Raw genomic sequence first — 25459 nt, forward strand, 5'->3', positions numbered from 1 at the left:
TTGTATGAAGATACTCCTAAATAGCTACAAGCAATCTGGTTACACCACAGTGTTCTTTCATTTAATAAACTTTATCTATATTCTCCTATAGCTGTAGTGAAATGTTTTATATCATATATGAAAATGTTCCTACAGCTACCTGCAAGCTGGGATCAGCACACTGACTTTTCATTGTAATAAAGTGATAGTTACTTTGTATGGCATACACTGAAATGTCAGAAAAGACTTATATGAGTGTATTTCTAAAGAGATACAAGCAAGCTGGTTTCACAATAGTGATCTTTCATTGAATTAATGTAATAGATATTCTGTCGCACATGTTGTGAAGTTTTCAATAAATCTTACATGAAAATGTTACTATAAGTCTACCTGAAAGCTGAGTTAAGTACAATGTTTTTTCATTTTAAGAAAGTATAGCTGTTCTCTATGGCTCATACTGAAATGCTAGAAAAGACTTACGTGAAGATGTTCCTTAAAAGCTACAAGGAAGTTGGTTTCACCACAGCATTCTTTCAATGTGTGAATGTTATCGATATTCCATCATGCCCGTAGTGAAATGTTTGATAGGACTTATTTGAAGATTCCCCTAAACAGCTGCAAGCAAGGTGTTTTCACCACAGTGTTCATTCAGAAAATGAATGTTATACGTATTCTGTCATGCCTCAAGAGAACTATTTGATGTCTTATGTGAGAGTGTTCCTGAACAGCTACAAGCAAGCTTTTTCAGCATAGCGAGGTTTCCTTGAATGAATGTTATGGATATCAGGTTGCGGCCGTAGAGAAACGTTTGATAAGACATAAATGAAATGCTCATAAAGAGCCACTGGTTTCATCAGAACGTTCTTTCTGGATATGGAAGTGATAGCCATTCTGTAGGCATAATGAAGTGTTTGAAGAGCCTTATACGAAGACATTCCCAAGGCGCCAGAAGTAATCTGGCTTCACCACAGTGTTCTTTCAGTGAACGAGTGTTATAGATAGTCTGTCATGCCTGTAGTGAAATGTTTAATAAGTCTTATATGAAGAGGTTTCAAACAGCCGCCAGCAAGCCGGGTTTAGCACAGTGTCCTTTAACTGTAAGTAAGTGAGAGCCATTCTGTATGGCATATACTTAAATGTTAGAGAGGTCTTATATGAAGATGTTCCTAAATAGAATCCCACAAGATGTGTTCAGGACAGAATAATTTCATCATAAGATAGTGACAGCCATTTAGTATGGCATATACAGAAATGCTGAAAAGGACTTAAATGAAGATCTTCCTTAACAGTAAAACCAAGCCACTTTCACCATCGTGTTCTTTCATTGAATGGATGTAATAGATATTCTGTCATGCCTGTAGTTAAATGTTCAATAGGTCTTATAAAAAAATACTCCTAATAATCTACCTGAAAGCTATTAAACACAACCTTCTTTCCTTGTAAGAAGGGTATGGCCATGCTGTATGCCATATACTGAAATGCTTGAAAAGCTTTATATGAAGATGTTCCTCAACAGTTACAAGAAAACTGCTTTCATCCCTGTGTTCATTCAATGAGTGAATGTTTAGAGAGTCTGTCATTCCTGCAAAGGAATGTTTAATAAGTCTTACATGAAGATGTTTCTAAACAGCTACAAGGAAATTCTTTTAAATATAGTGTTATGACATTGAATAAACATTAAAGATATCCCGTCATGACTGTAGGCAAATGTCTGAAAAGACTTGAACAAAATATTAATAAACAATTACTTGCAAGCTGGGTTCATCACAGTATTCTTTTCTGGCTATGGAGATGATAGCCATTCTGTATGGCATAAAGTGATATGTTTGAAGAGCCTTTTATTTATATTCTTAAACAGCTAACAAGCAAGATGGTTTCTTCACAGTGTTCTTTCAGTGAATGAATGTTCTAGATATTGTCACATCTGTGGTGAAATATTTGATATATGATGTTCCTAAACAGCTACCTATAAACGGGATTCAGCATGTGTTCTTTCATTTTGTGAAAATGATAGTCGCTCTGTGTGGAATATACCTAAGTATTTGAAGCGTATTATGTGCAGATGTTCCTAAACAGTGAAAAGAAGATGGTTTTTGCATAATTTTCTTTCAGATAACAAATGTTATAGACATTGTCACATCTGTAGTCAAATGTTTGATATGATTTATGTGAAAATATCCCTAAACAGCTACCTGTTGGCTTGATGAAGCACAATGCTCTTTCATTGTAAGAAAGTGTTAGCTGTTCCATGTGGCATCTACTGAAATGTTTGAAATGTCATATGTGAAGATGTTCCTTAAGAGCTACTTGCTAGGTGTTTTCAAGACAATGTTCTTTCAGTGAATGAATGTTATAGATAGTCTATCACACCCGTAGTGAAATGCTGGATAAGTTTTATGAAGATGTCCCTAAGTAGCTACAAGCAAAATGGTTTCACAACAGTGTTCTTACAGACATTGAATGTTATAGATATTCTGTCATGCCTGTAGTGAAATGTTTGATAAGACTTGCATGAACACTTACATGAAGATGTTTCTAAACAGCCACAAGCAGGCTTTTTCAGCACAGTATTTCATTGAATGAATGTGATAATTATCACATTGTGGCTGCAGAGAAACGTTTGATAAGACACACACAAAATGTTCATAAATAGCATGTGCCAGCTGGTTGCATCACAATGTTGTTTAATTTAATGGAAGTGATAATCATTCTGTATAGCATATGATGTGTTTGAATAGCCTTATATAAAGATAGTCCTAAAAACTTATGAGCAATCTGGCTTCACCAGAGTGTGTTCCTCAGTGAATGAATCTTACAGAGATTCTGTCAGAGCAGTAGTGACATGTTTGGTGTTTTGTATGAAGAAATCCTAAATGGCTTCCTGCAAGATGAGTTCAACACAGTGTTATTTCATTTTAAGAAAATGATAGTCATTCTGTTTGGCATAAACTGAAATATTAGAAAAGCCTTATATCAAGATGTTCCTAATTAGCTACCAGCAATCTGGCTTCACAATAGGGTTCTTTCATTGAATGGATGTAATAGATACTTTGTAGTGAAATGTATGATACGTCTCTTATGAAAAGGTTCCTAAACAGCTGCCTGCAATCTGGCTTCAGCACATTATATCATTGTCTCAAAGTGATATTCATTCAGTATGTCTTATATGGAAATGCTTGAAATGGTGAACATGAAGAAGTTTCTAAATATATACAAGCAAGATTGTTTCTCCACAGTTTTCTTTCAGTGACTGAATGTTATGTATAGTCTGTCACGACTATTGTAAAATGTTTGATAAGTCTTATGTAAAAACGTTCCTAGATAGCTATCTGTGAGCTCTATTTAGCACAGTGTTCTTTCATTGTAGGAAAATGATACCCATTCATTATGGCATATACTGAAATGTGAGAAATGTCTCAAATACACATGTTCCTAATAATAGCTTCAAGATGCTTTCACCACAGAGTTCTTTCAGTGAAACAATATTGCAGATATTCTGTGACACTTGTAGTGAAGTGTTAGTTAAAACTTACTTGCAAGCTGGATTCAGCACAGTGTTTCTTTCATTGTTTGAAACTCATATTCAATCAGAACAGCAAATATTGAAATGGTTATAATGACTAATATGAAGATGATCCTTAATGGCTGCAAGTAAGATGGTTTCACCACAGTTTTCTCTCAGTGAACAAATGCTATATATATTCTGTCCCACATGCAATGAAATGTTTGTTAAGTCTTATATGAACATGTTCCTAAACAGCTACCTGCAAACTGGGCTTAGAACAGTGTTCTCACATTGTTAGTAATTGATAGGTCATCTGTAGGGCATATGCTGAAATGTTTGAAATGTCTTATGTGAATATGCCCCTAAACAGCTGTAAGCACATTTGTTTCACCAGAGTTCCTTTAGTGTCTGAATCTTATGGATATTTTTCAAGTCTGTAGTGTAATTTTTTAAGTATTTTATGACGTTCTTCCTAAACAGATACTAGGAAACAAGGGTTCAGCTCATCCTTCTTTCCTTGAGTGAATATTAAAATTATTCTGTCATGACCATAGCGCAATATTTGTTAAGACTTATAAAAAGATATTTCTAAAAAGCAACTTTCCAGCTGGGTTCTTAACATCGTTCTTTCATTTTATGGAAGTGATAACCATTCTGGATGGAATACACTGAAATGTTTGAAAAGACTTGTATGAAGATACTCCTAAATAGCTACAAGCAATCTGGTTACACCACAGTGTTCTTTCATTTAATAAACTTTATCTATATTCTCCTATAGCTGTAGTGAAATGTTTTATATCATATATGAAAATGTTCCTACAGCTACCTGCAAGCTGGGATCAGCACACTGACTTTTCATTGTAATAAAGTGATAGTTACTTTGTATGGCATACACTGAAATGTCAGAAAAGACTTATATGAGTGTATTTCTAAAGAGATACAAGCAAGCTGGTTTCACAATAGTGATCTTTCATTGAATTAATGTAATAGATATTCTGTCGCACATGTTGTGAAGTTTTCAATAAATCTTACATGAAAATGTTACTATAAGTCTACCTGAAAGCTGAGTTAAGTACAATGTTTTTTCATTTTAAGAAAGTATAGCTGTTCTCTATGGCTCATACTGAAATGCTAGAAAAGACTTACGTGAAGATGTTCCTTAAAAGCTACAAGGAAGTTGGTTTCACCACAGCATTCTTTCAATGTGTGAATGTTATAGATATTCCATCATGCCCGTAGTGAAATGTTTGATAGGACTTATTTGAAGATTCCCCTAAACAGCTGCAAGCAAGGTGTTTTCACCACAGTGTTCATTCAGAAAATGAATGTTATACGTATTCTGTCATGCCTCAAGAGAACTATTTGATGTCTTATGTGAGAGTGTTCCTGAACAGCTACAAGCAAGCTTTTTCAACATAGTGTGGTTTCCTTGAATGAATGTTATGGATATCAGGTTGCGGCCGTAGAGAAACGTTTGATAAGACATAAATGAAATGCTCATAAAGAGCCACTGGTTTCATCAGAACGTTCTTTCTGGATATGGAAGTGATAGCCATTCTGTAGGCATAATGAAGTGTTTGAAGAGCCTTATACGAAGACATTCCCAAGGCGCCAGAAGTAATCTGGCTTCACCACAGTGTTCTTTCAGTGAACGAGTGTTATAGATAGTCTGTCATGCCTGTAGTGAAATGTTTAATAAGTCTTATATGAAGAGGTTTCAAACAGCCGCCAGCAAGCCGGGTTTAGCACAGTGTCCTTTAACTGTAAGTAAGTGAGAGCCATTCTGTATGGCATATACTTAAATGTTAGAGAGGTCTTATATGAAGATGTTCCTAAATAGAATCCCACAAGATGTGTTCAGGACAGAATAATTTCATCATAAGATAGTGACAGCCATTTAGTATGGCATATACAGAAATGCTGAAAAGGACTTAAATGAAGATCTTCCTTAACAGTAAAACCAAGCCACTTTCACCATCGTGTTCTTTCATTGAATGGATGTAATAGATATTCTGTCATGCCTGTAGTTAAATGTTCAATAGGTCTTATAAAAAAATACTCCTAATAATCTACCTGAAAGCTATTAAACACAACCTTCTTTCCTTGTAAGAAGGGTATGGCCATGCTGTATGCCATATACTGAAATGCTTGAAAAGCTTTATATGAAGATGTTCCTCAACAGTTACAAGAAAACTGCTTTCATCCCTGTGTTCATTCAATGAGTGAATGTTTAGAGAGTCTGTCATTCCTGCAAAGGAATGTTTAATAAGTCTTACATGAAGATGTTTCTAAACAGCTACAAGGAAATTCTTTTAAATATAGTGTTATGACATTGAATAAACATTAAAGATATCCCGTCATGACTGTAGGCAAATGTCTGAAAAGACTTGAACAAAATATTAATAAACAATTACTTGCAAGCTGGGTTCATCACAGGATTCTTTTCTGGCTATGGAGATGATAGCCATTCTGTATGGCATAAAGTGATATGTTTGAAGAGCCTTTTATTTATATTCTTAAACAGCTAACAAGCAAGATGGTTTCTTCACAGTGTTCTTTCAGTGAATGAATGTTCTAGATATTGTCACATCTGTGGTGAAATATTTGATATATGATGTTCCTAAACAGCTACCTATAAACGGGATTCAGCATGTGTTCTTTCATTTTGTGAAAATGATAGTCGCTCTGTGTGGAATATACCTAAGTATTTGAAGCGTATTATGTGCAGATGTTCCTCAACAGTGAAAAGAAGATGGTTTTTGCATAATTTTCTTTCAGATAACAAATGTTATAGACATTGTCACATCTGTAGTCAAATGTTTGATATGATTTATGTGAAAATATCCCTAAACAGCTACCTGTTGGCTTGATGAAGCACAATGCTCTTTCATTGTAAGAAAGTGTTAGCTGTTCCATGTGGCATCTACTGAAATGTTTGAAATGTCATATGTGAAGATGTTCCTTAAGAGCTACTTGCTAGGTGTTTTCAAGACAATGTTCTTTCAGTGAATGAATGTTATAGATAGTCTATCACACCCGTAGTGAAATGCTGGATAAGTTTTATGAAGATGTCCCTAAGTAGCTACAAGCAAAATGGTTTCACAACAGTGTTCTTACAGACATTGAATGTTATAGATATTCTGTCATGCCTGTAGTGAAATGTTTGATAAGACTTGCATGAACACTTACATGAAGATGTTTCTAAACAGCCACAAGCAGGCTTTTTCAGCACAGTATTTCATTGAATGAATGTGATAATTATCACATTGTGGCTGCAGAGAAACGTTTGATAAGACACACACAAAATGTTCATAAATAGCATGTGCCAGCTGGTTGCATCACAATGTTGTTTAATTTAATGGAAGTGATAATCATTCTGTATAGCATATGATGTGTTTGAATAGCCTTATATAAAGATAGTCCTAAAAACTTATGAGCAATCTGGCTTCACCAGAGTGTGTTCCTCAGTGAATGAATCTTACAGAGATTCTGTCAGAGCAGTAGTGACATGTTTGGTGTTTTGTATGAAGAAATCCTAAATGGCTTCCTGCAAGATGAGTTCAACACAGTGTTATTTCATTTTAAGAAAATGATAGTCATTCTGTTTGGCATAAACTGAAATATTAGAAAAGCCTTATATCAAGATGTTCCTAATTAGCTACCAGCAATCTGGCTTCACAATAGGGTTCTTTCATTGAATGGATGTAATAGATACTTTGTAGTGAAATGTATGATACGTCTCTTATGAAAAGGTTCCTAAACAGCTGCCTGCAATCTGGCTTCAGCACATTATATCATTGTCTCAAAGTGATATTCATTCAGTATGTCTTATATGGAAATGCTTGAAATGGTGAACATGAAGAAGTTTCTAAATATATACAAGCAAGATTGTTTCTCCACAGTTTTCTTTCAGTGACTGAATGTTATGTATAGTCTGTCACGACTATTGTAAAATGTTTGATAAGTCTTATGTAAAAACGTTCCTAGATAGCTATCTGTGAGCTCTATTTAGCACAGTGTTCTTTCATTGTAGGAAAATGATACCCATTCATTATGGCATATACTGAAATGTGAGAAATGTCTCAAATACACATGTTCCTAATAATAGCTTCAAGATGCTTTCACCACAGAGTTCTTTCAGTGAAACAATATTGCAGATATTCTGTGACACTTGTAGTGAAGTGTTAGTTAAAACTTACTTGCAAGCTGGATTCAGCACAGTGTTTCTTTCATTGTTTGAAACTCATATTCAATCAGAACAGCAAATATTGAAATGGTTATAATGACTAATATGAAGATGATCCTTAATGGCTGCAAGTAAGATGGTTTCACCACAGTTTTCTCTCAGTGAACAAATGCTATATATATTCTGTCCCACATGCAATGAAATGTTTGTTAAGTCTTATATGAACATGTTCCTAAACAGCTACCTGCAAACTGGGCTTAGAACAGTGTTCTCACATTGTTAGTAATTGATAGGTCATCTGTAGGGCATATGCTGAAATGTTTGAAATGTCTTATGTGAATATGCCCCTAAACAGCTGTAAGCACATTTGTTTCACCAGAGTTCCTTTAGTGTCTGAATCTTATGGATATTTTTCAAGTCTGTAGTGTAATTTTTTAAGTATTTTATGACGTTCTTCCTAAACAGATACTAGGAAACAAGGGTTCAGCTCATCCTTCTTTCCTTGAGTGAATATTAAAATTATTCTGTCATGACCATAGCGCAATATTTGTTAAGACTTATAAAAAGATATTTCTAAAAAGCAACTTTCCAGCTGGGTTCTTAACATCGTTCTTTCATTTTATGGAAGTGATAACCATTCTGGATGGAATACACTGAAATGTTTGAAAAGACTTGTATGAAGATACTCCTAAATAGCTACAAGCAATCTGGTTACACCACAGTGTTCTTTCATTTAATAAACTTTATCTATATTCTCCTATAGCTGTAGTGAAATGTTTTATATCATATATGAAAATGTTCCTACAGCTACCTGCAAGCTGGGATCAGCACACTGACTTTTCATTGTAATAAAGTGATAGTTACTTTGTATGGCATACACTGAAATGTCAGAAAAGACTTATATGAGTGTATTTCTAAAGAGATACAAGCAAGCTGGTTTCACAATAGTGATCTTTCATTGAATTAATGTAATAGATATTCTGTCGCACATGTTGTGAAGTTTTCAATAAATCTTACATGAAAATGTTACTATAAGTCTACCTGAAAGCTGAGTTAAGTACAATGTTTTTTCATTTTAAGAAAGTATAGCTGTTCTCTATGGCTCATACTGAAATGCTAGAAAAGACTTACGTGAAGATGTTCCTTAAAAGCTACAAGGAAGTTGGTTTCACCACAGCATTCTTTCAATGTGTGAATGTTATAGATATTCCATCATGCCCGTAGTGAAATGTTTGATAGGACTTATTTGAAGATTCCCCTAAACAGCTGCAAGCAAGGTGTTTTCACCACAGTGTTCATTCAGAAAATGAATGTTATACGTATTCTGTCATGCCTCAAGAGAACTATTTGATGTCTTATGTGAGAGTGTTCCTGAACAGCTACAAGCAAGCTTTTTCAACATAGTGTGGTTTCCTTGAATGAATGTTATGGATATCAGGTTGCGGCCGTAGAGAAACGTTTGATAAGACATAAATGAAATGCTCATAAAGAGCCACTGGTTTCATCAGAACGTTCTTTCTGGATATGGAAGTGATAGCCATTCTGTAGGCATAATGAAGTGTTTGAAGAGCCTTATACGAAGACATTCCCAAGGCGCCAGAAGTAATCTGGCTTCACCACAGTGTTCTTTCAGTGAACGAGTGTTATAGATAGTCTGTCATGCCTGTAGTGAAATGTTTAATAAGTCTTATATGAAGAGGTTTCAAACAGCCGCCAGCAAGCCGGGTTTAGCACAGTGTCCTTTAACTGTAAGTAAGTGAGAGCCATTCTGTATGGCATATACTTAAATGTTAGAGAGGTCTTATATGAAGATGTTCCTAAATAGAATCCCACAAGATGTGTTCAGGACAGAATAATTTCATCATAAGATAGTGACAGCCATTTAGTATGGCATATACAGAAATGCTGAAAAGGACTTAAATGAAGATCTTCCTTAACAGTAAAACCAAGCCACTTTCACCATCGTGTTCTTTCATTGAATGGATGTAATAGATATTCTGTCATGCCTGTAGTTAAATGTTCAATAGGTCTTATAAAAAAATACTCCTAATAATCTACCTGAAAGCTATTAAACACAACCTTCTTTCCTTGTAAGAAGGGTATGGCCATGCTGTATGCCATATACTGAAATGCTTGAAAAGCTTTATATGAAGATGTTCCTCAACAGTTACAAGAAAACTGCTTTCATCCCTGTGTTCATTCAATGAGTGAATGTTTAGAGAGTCTGTCATTCCTGCAAAGGAATGTTTAATAAGTCTTACATGAAGATGTTTCTAAACAGCTACAAGGAAATTCTTTTAAATATAGTGTTATGACATTGAATAAACATTAAAGATATCCCGTCATGACTGTAGGCAAATGTCTGAAAAGACTTGAACAAAATATTAATAAACAATTACTTGCAAGCTGGGTTCATCACAGGATTCTTTTCTGGCTATGGAGATGATAGCCATTCTGTATGGCATAAAGTGATATGTTTGAAGAGCCTTTTATTTATATTCTTAAACAGCTAACAAGCAAGATGGTTTCTTCACAGTGTTCTTTCAGTGAATGAATGTTCTAGATATTGTCACATCTGTGGTGAAATATTTGATATATGATGTTCCTAAACAGCTACCTATAAACGGGATTCAGCATGTGTTCTTTCATTTTGTGAAAATGATAGTCGCTCTGTGTGGAATATACCTAAGTATTTGAAGCGTATTATGTGCAGATGTTCCTCAACAGTGAAAAGAAGATGGTTTTTGCATAATTTTCTTTCAGATAACAAATGTTATAGACATTGTCACATCTGTAGTCAAATGTTTGATATGATTTATGTGAAAATATCCCTAAACAGCTACCTGTTGGCTTGATGAAGCACAATGCTCTTTCATTGTAAGAAAGTGTTAGCTGTTCCATGTGGCATCTACTGAAATGTTTGAAATGTCATATGTGAAGATGTTCCTTAAGAGCTACTTGCTAGGTGTTTTCAAGACAATGTTCTTTCAGTGAATGAATGTTATAGATAGTCTATCACACCCGTAGTGAAATGCTGGATAAGTTTTATGAAGATGTCCCTAAGTAGCTACAAGCAAAATGGTTTCACAACAGTGTTCTTACAGACATTGAATGTTATAGATATTCTGTCATGCCTGTAGTGAAATGTTTGATAAGACTTGCATGAACACTTACATGAAGATGTTTCTAAACAGCCACAAGCAGGCTTTTTCAGCACAGTATTTCATTGAATGAATGTGATAATTATCACATTGTGGCTGCAGAGAAACGTTTGATAAGACACACACAAAATGTTCATAAATAGCATGTGCCAGCTGGTTGCATCACAATGTTGTTTAATTTAATGGAAGTGATAATCATTCTGTATAGCATATGATGTGTTTGAATAGCCTTATATAAAGATAGTCCTAAAAACTTATGAGCAATCTGGCTTCACCAGAGTGTGTTCCTCAGTGAATGAATCTTACAGAGATTCTGTCAGAGCAGTAGTGACATGTTTGGTGTTTTGTATGAAGAAATCCTAAATGGCTTCCTGCAAGATGAGTTCAACACAGTGTTATTTCATTTTAAGAAAATGATAGTCATTCTGTTTGGCATAAACTGAAATATTAGAAAAGCCTTATATCAAGATGTTCCTAATTAGCTACCAGCAATCTGGCTTCACAATAGGGTTCTTTCATTGAATGGATGTAATAGATACTTTGTAGTGAAATGTATGATACGTCTCTTATGAAAAGGTTCCTAAACAGCTGCCTGCAATCTGGCTTCAGCACATTATATCATTGTCTCAAAGTGATATTCATTCAGTATGTCTTATATGGAAATGCTTGAAATGGTGAACATGAAGAAGTTTCTAAATATATACAAGCAAGATTGTTTCTCCACAGTTTTCTTTCAGTGACTGAATGTTATGTATAGTCTGTCACGACTATTGTAAAATGTTTGATAAGTCTTATGTAAAAACGTTCCTAGATAGCTATCTGTGAGCTCTATTTAGCACAGTGTTCTTTCATTGTAGGAAAATGATACCCATTCATTATGGCATATACTGAAATGTGAGAAATGTCTCAAATACACATGTTCCTAATAATAGCTTCAAGATGCTTTCACCACAGAGTTCTTTCAGTGAAACAATATTGCAGATATTCTGTGACACTTGTAGTGAAGTGTTAGTTAAAACTTACTTGCAAGCTGGATTCAGCACAGTGTTTCTTTCATTGTTTGAAACTCATATTCAATCAGAACAGCAAATATTGAAATGGTTATAATGACTAATATGAAGATGATCCTTAATGGCTGCAAGTAAGATGGTTTCACCACAGTTTTCTCTCAGTGAACAAATGCTATATATATTCTGTCCCACATGCAATGAAATGTTTGTTAAGTCTTATATGAACATGTTCCTAAACAGCTACCTGCAAACTGGGCTTAGAACAGTGTTCTCACATTGTTAGTAATTGATAGGTCATCTGTAGGGCATATGCTGAAATGTTTGAAATGTCTTATGTGAATATGCCCCTAAACAGCTGTAAGCACATTTGTTTCACCAGAGTTCCTTTAGTGTCTGAATCTTATGGATATTTTTCAAGTCTGTAGTGTAATTTTTTAAGTATTTTATGACGTTCTTCCTAAACAGATACTAGGAAACAAGGGTTCAGCTCATCCTTCTTTCCTTGAGTGAATATTAAAATTATTCTGTCATGACCATAGCGCAATATTTGTTAAGACTTATAAAAAGATATTTCTAAAAAGCAACTTTCCAGCTGGGTTCTTAACATCGTTCTTTCATTTTATGGAAGTGATAACCATTCTGGATGGAATACACTGAAATGTTTGAAAAGACTTGTATGAAGATACTCCTAAATAGCTACAAGCAATCTGGTTACACCACAGTGTTCTTTCATTTAATAAACTTTATCTATATTCTCCTATAGCTGTAGTGAAATGTTTTATATCATATATGAAAATGTTCCTACAGCTACCTGCAAGCTGGGATCAGCACACTGACTTTTCATTGTAATAAAGTGATAGTTACTTTGTATGGCATACACTGAAATGTCAGAAAAGACTTATATGAGTGTATTTCTAAAGAGATACAAGCAAGCTGGTTTCACAATAGTGATCTTTCATTGAATTAATGTAATAGATATTCTGTCGCACATGTTGTGAAGTTTTCAATAAATCTTACATGAAAATGTTACTATAAGTCTACCTGAAAGCTGAGTTAAGTACAATGTTTTTTCATTTTAAGAAAGTATAGCTGTTCTCTATGGCTCATACTGAAATGCTAGAAAAGACTTACGTGAAGATGTTCCTTAAAAGCTACAAGGAAGTTGGTTTCACCACAGCATTCTTTCAATGTGTGAATGTTATAGATATTCCATCATGCCCGTAGTGAAATGTTTGATAGGACTTATTTGAAGATTCCCCTAAACAGCTGCAAGCAAGGTGTTTTCACCACAGTGTTCATTCAGAAAATGAATGTTATACGTATTCTGTCATGCCTCAAGAGAACTATTTGATGTCTTATGTGAGAGTGTTCCTGAACAGCTACAAGCAAGCTTTTTCAGCATAGCGAGGTTTCCTTGAATGAATGTTATGGATATCAGGTTGCGGCCGTAGAGAAACGTTTGATAAGACATAAATGAAATGCTCATAAAGAGCCACTGGTTTCATCAGAACGTTCTTTCTGGATATGGAAGTGATAGCCATTCTGTAGGCATAATGAAGTGTTTGAAGAGCCTTATACGAAGACATTCCCAAGGCGCCAGAAGTAATCTGGCTTCACCACAGTGTTCTTTCAGTGAACGAGTGTTATAGATAGTCTGTCATGCCTGTAGTGAAATGTTTAATAAGTCTTATATGAAGAGGTTTCAAACAGCCGCCAGCAAGCCGGGTTTAGCACAGTGTCCTTTAACTGTAAGTAAGTGAGAGCCATTCTGTATGGCATATACTTAAATGTTAGAGAGGTCTTATATGAAGATGTTCCTAAATAGAATCCCACAAGATGTGTTCAGGACAGAATAATTTCATCATAAGATAGTGACAGCCATTTAGTATGGCATATACAGAAATGCTGAAAAGGACTTAAATGAAGATCTTCCTTAACAGTAAAACCAAGCCACTTTCACCATCGTGTTCTTTCATTGAATGGATGTAATAGATATTCTGTCATGCCTGTAGTTAAATGTTCAATAGGTCTTATAAAAAAATACTCCTAATAATCTACCTGAAAGCTATTAAACACAACCTTCTTTCCTTGTAAGAAGGGTATGGCCATGCTGTATGCCATATACTGAAATGCTTGAAAAGCTTTATATGAAGATGTTCCTCAACAGTTACAAGAAAACTGCTTTCATCCCTGTGTTCATTCAATGAGTGAATGTTTAGAGAGTCTGTCATTCCTGCAAAGGAATGTTTAATAAGTCTTACATGAAGATGTTTCTAAACAGCTACAAGGAAATTCTTTTAAATATAGTGTTATGACATTGAATAAACATTAAAGATATCCCGTCATGACTGTAGGCAAATGTCTGAAAAGACTTGAACAAAATATTAATAAACAATTACTTGCAAGCTGGGTTCATCACAGGATTCTTTTCTGGCTATGGAGATGATAGCCATTCTGTATGGCATAAAGTGATATGTTTGAAGAGCCTTTTATTTCTATTCTTAAACAGCTAACAAGCAAGATGGTTTCTTCACAGTGTTCTTTCAGTGAATGAATGTTCTAGATATTGTCACATCTGTGGTGAAATATTTGATATATGATGTTCCTAAACAGCTACCTATAAACGGGATTCAGCATGTGTTCTTTCATTTTGTGAAAATGATAGTCGCTCTGTGTGGAATATACCTAAGTATTTGAAGCGTATTATGTGCAGATGTTCCTCAACAGTGAAAAGAAGATGGTTTTTGCATAATTTTCTTTCAGATAACAAATGTTATAGACATTGTCACATCTGTAGTCAAATGTTTGATATGATTTATGTGAAAATATCCCTAAACAGCTACCTGTTGGCTTGATGAAGCACAATGCTCTTTCATTGTAAGAAAGTGTTAGCTGTTCCATGTGGCATCTACTGAAATGTTTGAAATGTCATATGTGAAGATGTTCCTTAAGAGCTACTTGCTAGGTGTTTTCAAGACAATGTTCTTTCAGTGAATGAATGTTATAGATAGTCTATCACACCCGTAGTGAAATGCTGGATAAGTTTTATGAAGATGTCCCTAAGTAGCTACAAGCAAAATGGTTTCACAACAGTGTTCTTACAGACATTGAATGTTATAGATATTCTGTCATGCCTGTAGTGAAATGTTTGATAAGACTTGCATGAACACTTACATGAAGATGTTTCTAAACAGCCACAAGCAGGCTTTTTCAGCACAGTATTTCATTGAATGAATGTGATAATTATCACATTGTGGCTGCAGAGAAACGTTTGATAAGACACACACAAAATGTTCATAAATAGCATGTGCCAGCTGGTTGCATCACAATGTTGTTTAATTTAATGGAAGTGATAATCATTCTGTATAGCATATGATGTGTTTGAATAGCCTTATATAAAGATAGTCCTAAAAACTTATGAGCAATCTGGCTTCACCAGAGTGTGTTCCTCAGTGAATGAATCTTACAGAGATTCTGTCAGAGCAGTAGTGACATGTTTGGTGTTTTGTATGAAGAAATCCTAAATGGCTTCCTGCAAGATGAGTTCAACACAGTGTTATTTCATTTTAAGAAAATGATAGTCATTCTGTTTGGCATAAACTGAAATATTAGAAAAGCCTTATATCAAGATGTTCCTAATTAGCTACCAGCAATCTGGCTTCACAATAGGGTTCTTTCATTGAATGGATGTAATAGATACTTTGTAGTGAAATGTATGATAAGTCTCTTATGAAAAGGTTCCTAAACAGCTGCCTGCAATCTGGCTTCAGCACATTATATCATTGTCTCAAAGTGATATTCATTCAGTATGTCTTATATGGAAATGCTTGAAATGGTGAACATGAAGAAGTTTCTAACTATATACAAGCAAGATTGTTTCTCCACAGTTTTCTTTCAGTGACTGAATGTTATGTATAGTCTGTCACGACTATTGTAAAATGTTTGATAAGTCTTATGTAAAAACGTTCCTAGATAGCTATCTGTGAGCTCTATTTAGCACAGTGTTCTTTCATTGTAGGAAAATGATACCCATTCATTATGGCATATACTGAAATGTGAGAAATGTCTCAAATACACATGTTCCTAATAATAGCTTCAAGATGCTTTCACCACAGAGTTCTTTCAGTGAAACAATATTGCAGATATTCTGTGACACTTGTAGTGAAGTGTTAGTTAAAACTTACTTGCAAGCTGGATTCAGCACAGTGTTTCTTTCATTGTTTGAAACTCATATTCAATCAGAACAGCAAATATTGAAATGGTTATAATGACTAATATGAAGATGATCCTTAATGGCTGCAAGTAAGATGGTTTCACCACAGTTTTCTCTCAGTGAACAAATGCTATATATATTCTGTCCCACATGCAATGAAATGTTTGTTAAGTCTTATATGAACATGTTCCTAAACAGCTACCTGCAAACTGGGCTTAGAACAGTGTTCTCACATTGTTAGTAATTGATAGGTCATCTGTAGGGCATATGCTGAAATGTTTGAAATGTCTTATGTGAATATGCCCCTAAACAGCTGTAAGCACATTTGTTTCACCAGAGTTCCTTTAGTGTCTGAATCTTATGGATATTTTTCAAGTCTGTAGTGTAATTTTTTAAGTATTTTATGACGTTCTTCCTAAACAGATACTAGGAAACAAGGGTTCAGCTCATCCTTCTTTCCTTGAGTGAATATTAAAATTATTCTGTCATGACCATAGCGCAATATTTGTTAAGACTTATAAAAAGATATTTCTAAAAAGCAACTTTCCAGCTGGGTTCTTAACATCGTTCTTTCATTTTATGGAAGTGATAACCATTCTGGATGGAATACACTGAAATGTTTGAAAAGACTTGTATGAAGATACTCCTAAATAGCTACAAGCAATCTGGTTACACCACAGTGTTCTTTCATTTAATAAACTTTATCTATATTCTCCTATAGCTGTAGTGAAATGTTTTATATCATATATGAAAATGTTCCTACAGCTACCTGCAAGCTGGGATCAGCACACTGACTTTTCATTGTAATAAAGTGATAGTTACTTTGTATGGCATACACTGAAATGTCAGAAAAGACTTATATGAGTGTATTTCTAAAGAGATACAAGCAAGCTGGTTTCACAATAGTGATCTTTCATTGAATTAATGTAATAGATATTCTGTCGCACATGTTGTGAAATTTTCAATAAATCTTACATGAAAATGTTACTATAAGTCTACCTGAAAGCTGAGTTAAGTACAATGTTTTTTCATTTTAAGAAAGTATAGCTGTTCTCTATGGCTCATACTGAAATGCTAGAAAAGACTTACGTGAAGATGTTCCTTAAAAGCTACAAGGAAGTTGGTTTCACCACAGCATTCTTTCAATGTGTGAATGTTATAGATATTCCATCATGCCCGTAGTGAAATGTTTGATAGGACTTATTTGAAGATTCCCCTAAACAGCTGCAAGCAAGGTGTTTTCACCACAGTGTTCATTCAGAAAATGAATGTTATACGTATTCTGTCATGCCTCAAGAGAACTATTTGATGTCTTATGTGAGAGTGTTCCTGAACAGCTACAAGCAAGCTTTTTCAGCATAGCGAGGTTTCCTTGAATGAATGTTATGGATATCAGGTTGCGGCCGTAGAGAAACGTTTGATAAGACATAAATGAAATGCTCATAAAGAGCCACTGGTTTCATCAGAACGTTCTTTCTGGATATGGAAGTGATAGCCATTCTGTAGGCATAATGAAGTGTTTGAAGAGCCTTATACGAAGACATTCCCAAGGCGCCAGAAGTAATCTGGCTTCACCACAGTGTTCTTTCAGTGAACGAGTGTTATAGATAGTCTGTCATGCCTGTAGTGAAATGTTTAATAAGTCTTATATGAAGAGGTTTCAAACAGCCGCCAGCAAGCCGGGTTTAGCACAGTGTCCTTTAACTGTAAGTAAGTGAGAGCCATTCTGTATGGCATATACTTAAATGTTAGAGAGGTCTTATATGAAGATGTTCCTAAATAGAATCCCACAAGATGTGTTCAGGACAGAATAATTTCATCATAAGATAGTGACAGCCATTTAGTATGGCATATACAGAAATGCTGAAAAGGACTTAAATGAAGATCTTCCTTAACAGTAAAACCAAGCCACTTTCACCATCGTGTTCTTTCATTGAATGGATGTAATAGATATTCTGTCATGCCTGTAGTTAAATGTTCAATAGGTCTTATAAAAAAATACTCCTAATAATCTACCTGAAAGCTATTAAACACAACCTTCTTTCCTTGTAAGAAGGGTATGGCCATGCTGTATGCCATATACTGAAATGCTTGAAAAGCTTTATATGAAGATGTTCCTCAACAGTTACAAGAAAACTGCTTTCATCCCTGTGTTCATTCAATGAGTGAATGTTTAGAGAGTCTGTCATTCCTGCAAAGGAATGTTTAATAAGTCTTACATGAAGATGTTTCTAAACAGCTACAAGGAAATTCTTTTAAATATAGTGTTATGACATTGAATAAACATTAAAGATATCCCGTCATGACTGTAGGCAAATGTCTGATAAGACTTGAACAAAATATTAATAAACAATTACTTGCAAGCTGGGTTCATCACAGGATTCTTTTCTGGCTATGGAGATGATAGCCATTCTGTATGGCATAAAGTGATATGTTTGAAGAGCCTTTTATTTCTATTCTTAAACAGCTAACAAGCAAGATGGTTTCTTCACAGTGTTCTTTCAGTGAATGAATGTTCTAGATATTGTCACATCTGTGGTGAAATATTTGATATATGATGTTCCTAAACAGCTACCTATAAACTGGATTCAGCATGTGCTCTTTCATTTTGTGAAAATGATAGTCGCTCTGTGTGGAATATACCTAAGTATTTGAAGCGTATTATGTGCAGATGTTCCTCAACAGTGAAAAGAAGATGGTTTTTGCATAATTTTCTTTCAGATAACAAATGTTATAGACATTGTCACATCTGTAGTCAAATGTTTGATATGATTTATGTGAAAATATCCCTAAACAGCTACCTGTTGGCTTGATGAAGCACAATGCTCTTTCATTGTAAGAAAGTGTTAGCTGTTCCATGTGGCATCTACTGAAATGTTTGAAATGTCATATGTGAAGATGTTCCTTAAGAGCTACTTGCTAGGTGTTTTCAAGACAATGTTCTTTCAGTGAATGAATGTTATAGATAGTCTATCACACCCGTAGTGAAATGCTGGATAAGTTTTATGAAGATGTCCCTAAGTAGCTACAAGCAAAATGGTTTCACAACAGTGTTCTTACAGACATTGAATGTTATAGATATTCTGTCATGCCTGTAGTGAAATGTTTGATAAGACTTGCATGAACACTTACATGAAGATGTTTCTAAACAGCCACAAGCAGGCTTTTTCAGCACAGTATTTCATTGAATGAATGTGATAATTATCACATTGTGGCTGCAGAGAAACGTTTGATAAGACACACACAAAATGTTCATAAATAGCATGTGCCAGCTGGTTGCATCACAATGTTGTTTAATTTAATGGAAGTGATAATCATTCTGTATAGCATATGATGTGTTTGAATAGCCTTATATAAAGATAGTCCTAAAAACTTATGAGCAATCTGGCTTCACCAGAGTGTGTTCCTCAGTGAATGAATCTTACAGAGATTCTGTCAGAGCAGTAGTGACATGTTTGGTGTTTTGTATGAAGAAATCCTAAATGGCTTCCTGCAAGATGAGTTCAACACAGTGTTATTTCATTTTAAGAAAATGATAGTCATTCTGTTTGGCATAAACTGAAATATTAGAAAAGCCTTATATCAAGATGTTCCTAATTAGCTACCAGCAATCTGGCTTCACAATAGGGTTCTTTCATTGAATGGATGTAATAGATACTTTGTAGTGAAATGTATGATAAGTCTCTTATGAAAAGGTTCCTAAACAGCTGCCTGCAATCTGGCTTCAGCACATTATATCATTGTCTCAAAGTGATATTCATTCAGTATGTCTTATATGGAAATGCTTGAAATGGTGAACATGAAGAAGTTTCTAACTATATACAAGCAAGATTGTTTCTCCACAGTTTTCTTTCAGTGACTGAATGTTATGTATAGTCTGTCACGACTATTGTAAAATGTTTGATAAGTCTTATGTAAAAACGTTCCTAGATAGCTATCTGTGAGCTCTATTTAGCACAGTGTTCTTTCATTGTAGGAAAATGATACCCATTCATTATGGCATATACTGAAATGTGAGAAATGTCTCAAATACACATGTTCCTAATAATAGCTTCAAGATGCTTTCACCACAGAGTTCTTTCAGTGAAACAATATTGCAGATATTCTGTGACACTTGTAGTGAAGTGTTAGTTAAAACTTACTTGCAAGCTGGATTCAGCACAGTGTTTCTTTCATTGTTTGAAACTCATATTCAATCAGAACAGCAAATATTGAAATGGTTATAATGACTAATATGAAGATGATCCTTAATGGCTGCAAGTAAGATGGTTTCACCACAGTTTTCTCTCAGTGAACAAATGCTATATATATTCTGTCCCACATGCAATGAAATGTTTGTTAAGTCTTATATGAACATGTTCCTAAACAGCTACCTGCAAACTGGGCTTAGAACAGTGTTCTCACATTGTTAGTAATTGATAGGTCATCTGTAGGGCATATGCTGAAATGTTTGAAATGTCTTATGTGAATATGCCCCTAAACAGCTGTAAGCACATTTGTTTCACCAGAGTTCCTTTAGTGTCTGAATCTTATGGATATTTTTCAAGTCTGTAGTGTAATTTTTTAAGTATTTTATGACGTTCTTCCTAAACAGATACTAGGAAACAAGGGTTCAGCTCATCCTTCTTTCCTTGAGTGAATATTAAAATTATTCTGTCATGACCATAGCGCAATATTTGTTAAGACTTATAAAAAGATATTTCTAAAAAGCAACTTTCCAGCTGGGTTCTTAACATCGTTCTTTCATTTTATGGAAGTGATAACCATTCTGGATGGAATACACTGAAATGTTTGAAAAGACTTGTATGAAGATACTCCTAAATAGCTACAAGCAATCTGGTTACACCACAGTGTTCTTTCATTTAATAAACTTTATCTATATTCTCCTATAGCTGTAGTGAAATGTTTTATATCATATATGAAAATGTTCCTACAGCTACCTGCAAGCTGGGATCAGCACACTGACTTTTCATTGTAATAAAGTGATAGTTACTTTGTATGGCATACACTGAAATGTCAGAAAAGACTTATATGAGTGTATTTCTAAAGAGATACAAGCAAGCTGGTTTCACAATAGTGATCTTTCATTGAATTAATGTAATAGATATTCTGTCGCACATGTTGTGAAATTTTCAATAAATCTTACATGAAAATGTTACTATAAGTCTACCTGAAAGCTGAGTTAAGTACAATGTTTTTTCATTTTAAGAAAGTATAGCTGTTCTCTATGGCTCATACTGAAATGCTAGAAAAGACTTACGTGAAGATGTTCCTTAAAAGCTACAAGGAAGTTGGTTTCACCACAGCATTCTTTCAATGTGTGAATGTTATCGATATTCCATCATGCCCGTAGTGAAATGTTTGATAGGACTTATTTGAAGATTCCCCTAAACAGCTGCAAGCAAGGTGTTTTCACCACAGTGTTCATTCAGAAAATGAATGTTATACGTATTCTGTCATGCCTCAAGAGAACTATTTGATGTCTTATGTGAGAGTGTTCCTGAACAGCTACAAGCAAGCTTTTTCAGCATAGCGTGGTTTCCCTGAATGAATGTTATGGATATCAGGTTGCGGCCGTAGAGAAACGTTTGATAAGACATAAATGAAATGCTCATAAAGAGCCACTGGTTTCATCAGAACGTTCTTTCTGGATATGGAAGTGATAGCCATTCTGTAGGCATAATGAAGTGTTTGAAGAGCCTTATACGAAGACATTCCCAAGGCGCCAGAAGTAATCTGGCTTCACCACAGTGTTCTTTCAGTGAACGAGTGTTATAGATAGTCTGTCATGCCTGTAGTGAAATGTTTAATAAGTCTTATATGAAGAGGTTTCAAACAGCCGCCAGCAAGCCGGGTTTAGCACAGTGTCCTTTAACTGTAAGTAAGTGAGAGCCATTCTGTATGGCATATACTTAAATGTTAGAGAGGTCTTATATGAAGATGTTCCTAAATAGAATCCCACAAGATGTGTTCAGGACAGAATAATTTCATCATAAGATAGTGACAGCCATTTAGTATGGCATATACAGAAATGCTGAAAAGGACTTAAATGAAGATCTTCCTTAACAGTAAAACCAAGCCACTTTCACCATCGTGTTCTTTCATTGAATGGATGTAATAGATATTCTGTCACGCCTGTAGTTAAATGTTCAATAGGTCTTGTAAAAAAATACTCCTAATAATCTACCTGAAAGCTATTAAACACAACCTTCTTTCCTTGTAAGAAGGGTATGGCCATGCTGTATGCCATATACTGAAATGCTTGAAAAGCTTTATATGAAGATGTTCCTCAACAGTTACAAGAAAACTGCTTTCATCCCTGTGTTCATTCAATGAGTGAATGTTTAGAGAGTCTGTCATTCCTGCAAAGGAATGTTTAATACGTCTTACATGAAGATGTTTCTAAACAGCTACAAGGAAATTCTTTTAAATATAGTGTTATTACATTGAATAAACATTAAAGATATCCCGTCATGACTGTAGGCAAATGTCTGAAAAGACTTGAACAAAATATTAATAAACAATTACTTGCAAGCTGGGTTCATCACAGGATTCTTTTCTGGCTATGGAGATGATAGCCATTCTGTATGGCATAAAGTGATATGTTTGAAGAGCCTTTTATTTCTATTCTTAAACAGCTAACAAGCAAGATGGTTTCTTCACAGTGTTCTTTCAGTGAATGAATGTTCTAGATATTGTCACATCTGTGGTGAAATATTTGATATATGATGTTCCTAAACAGCTACCTATAAACGGGATTCAGCATGTGCTCTTTCATTTTGTGAAAATGATAGTCGCTCTGTGTGGAATATACCTAAGTATTTGAAGCGTATTATGTGCAGATGTTCCTCAACAGTGAAAAGAAGATGGTTTTTGCATAATTTTCTTTCAGATAACAAATGTTATAGACATTGTCACATCTGTAGTCAAATGTTTGATATGATTTATGTGAAAATATCCCTAAACAGCTACCTGTTGGCTTGATGAAGCACAATGCTCTTTCATTGTAAGAAAGTGTTAGCTGTTCCATGTGGCATCTACTGAAATGTTTGAAATGTCATATGTGAAGATGTTCCTTAAGAGCTACTTGCTAGGTGTTTTCAAGACAATGTTCTTTCAGTGAATGAATGTTATAGATAGTCTATCACACCCGTAGTGAAATGCTGGATAAGTTTTATGAAGATGTCCCTAAGTAGCTACAAGCAAAATGGTTTCACAACAGTGTTCTTACAGACATTGAATGTTATAGATATTCTGTCATGCCTGTAGTGAAATGTTTGATAAGACTTGCATGAACACTTACATGAAGATGTTTCTAAACAGCCACAAGCAGGCTTTTTCAGCACAGTATTTCATTGAATGAATGTGATAATTATCACATTGTGGCTGCAGAGAAACGTTTGATAAGACACACACAAAATGTTCATAAATAGCATGTGCCAGCTGGTTGCATCACAATGTTGTTTAATTTAATGGAAGTGATAATCATTCTGTATAGCATATGATGTGTTTGAATAGCCTTATATAAAGATAGTCCTAAAAACTTATGAGCAATCTGGCTTCACCAGAGTGTGTTCCTCAGTGAATGAATCTTACAGAGATTCTGTCAGAGCAGTAGTGACATGTTTGGTGTTTTGTATGAAGAAATCCTAAATGGCTTCCTGCAAGATGAGTTCAACACAGTGTTATTTCATTTTAAGAAAATGATAGTCATTCTGTTTGGCATAAACTGAAATATTAGAAAAGCCTTATATCAAGATGTTCCTAATTAGCTACCAGCAATCTGGCTTCACAATAGGGTTCTTTCATTGAATGGATGTAATAGATACTTTGTAGTGAAATGTATGATAAGTCTCTTATGAAAAGGTTCCTAAACAGCTGCCTGCAATCTGGCTTCAGCACATTATATCATTGTCTCAAAGTGATATTCATTCAGTATGTCTTATATGGAAATGCTTGAAATGGTGAACATGAAGAAGTTTCTAACTATATACAAGCAAGATTGTTTCTCCACAGTTTTCTTTCAGTGACTGAATGTTATGTATAGTCTGTCACGACTATTGTAAAATGTTTGATAAGTCTTATGTAAAAACGTTCCTAGATAGCTATCTGTGAGCTCTATTTAGCACAGTGTTCTTTCATTGTAGGAAAATGATACCCATTCATTATGGCATATACTGAAATGTGAGAAATGTCTCAAATACACATGTTCCTAATAATAGCTTCAAGATGCTTTCACCACAGAGTTCTTTCAGTGAAACAATATTGCAGATATTCTGTGACACTTGTAGTGAAGTGTTAGTTAAAACTTACTTGCAAGCTGGATTCAGCACAGTGTTTCTTTCATTGTTTGAAACTCATATTCAATCAGAACAGCAAATATTGAAATGGTTATAATGACTAATATGAAGATGATCCTTAATGGCTGCAAGTAAGATGGTTTCACCACAGTTTTCTCTCAGTGAACAAATGCTATATATATTCTGTCCCACATGCAATGAAATGTTTGTTAAGTCTTATATGAACATGTTCCTAAACAGCTACCTGCAAACTGGGCTTAGAACAGTGTTCTCACATTGTTAGTAATTGATAGGTCATCTGTAGGGCATATGCTGAAATGTTTGAAATGTCTTATGTGAATATGCCCCTAAACAGCTGTAAGCACATTTGTTTCACCAGAGTTCCTTTAGTGTCTGAATCTTATGGATATTTTTCAAGTCTGTAGTGTAATTTTTTAAGTATTTTATGACGTTCTTCCTAAACAGATACTAGGAAACAAGGGTTCAGCTCATCCTTCTTTCCTTGAGTGAATATTAAAATTATTCTGTCATGACCATAGCGCAATATTTGTTAAGACTTATAAAAAGATATTTCTAAAAAGCAACTTTCCAGCTGGGTTCTTAACATCGTTCTTTCATTTTATGGAAGTGATAACCATTCTGGATGGAATACACTGAAATGTTTGAAAAGACTTGTATGAAGATACTCCTAAATAGCTACAAGCAATCTGGTTACACCACAGTGTTCTTTCATTTAATAAACTTTATCTATATTCTCCTATAGCTGTAGTGAAATGTTTTATATCATATATGAAAATGTTCCTACAGCTACCTGCAAGCTGGGATCAGCACACTGACTTTTCATTGTAATAAAGTGATAGTTACTTTGTATGGCATACACTGAAATGTCAGAAAAGACTTATATGAGTGTATTTCTAAAGAGATACAAGCAAGCTGGTTTCACAATAGTGATCTTTCATTGAATTAATGTAATAGATATTCTGTCGCACATGTTGTGAAATTTTCAATAAATCTTACATGAAAATGTTACTATAAGTCTACCTGAAAGCTGAGTTAAGTACAATGTTTTTTCATTTTAAGAAAGTATAGCTGTTCTCTATGGCTC

Source organism: Equus asinus, chromosome 6 (assembly GCF_041296235.1).
Source record: "Equus asinus isolate D_3611 breed Donkey chromosome 6, EquAss-T2T_v2, whole genome shotgun sequence".
Lineage (NCBI taxonomy): Eukaryota > Metazoa > Chordata > Mammalia > Perissodactyla > Equidae > Equus > Equus asinus.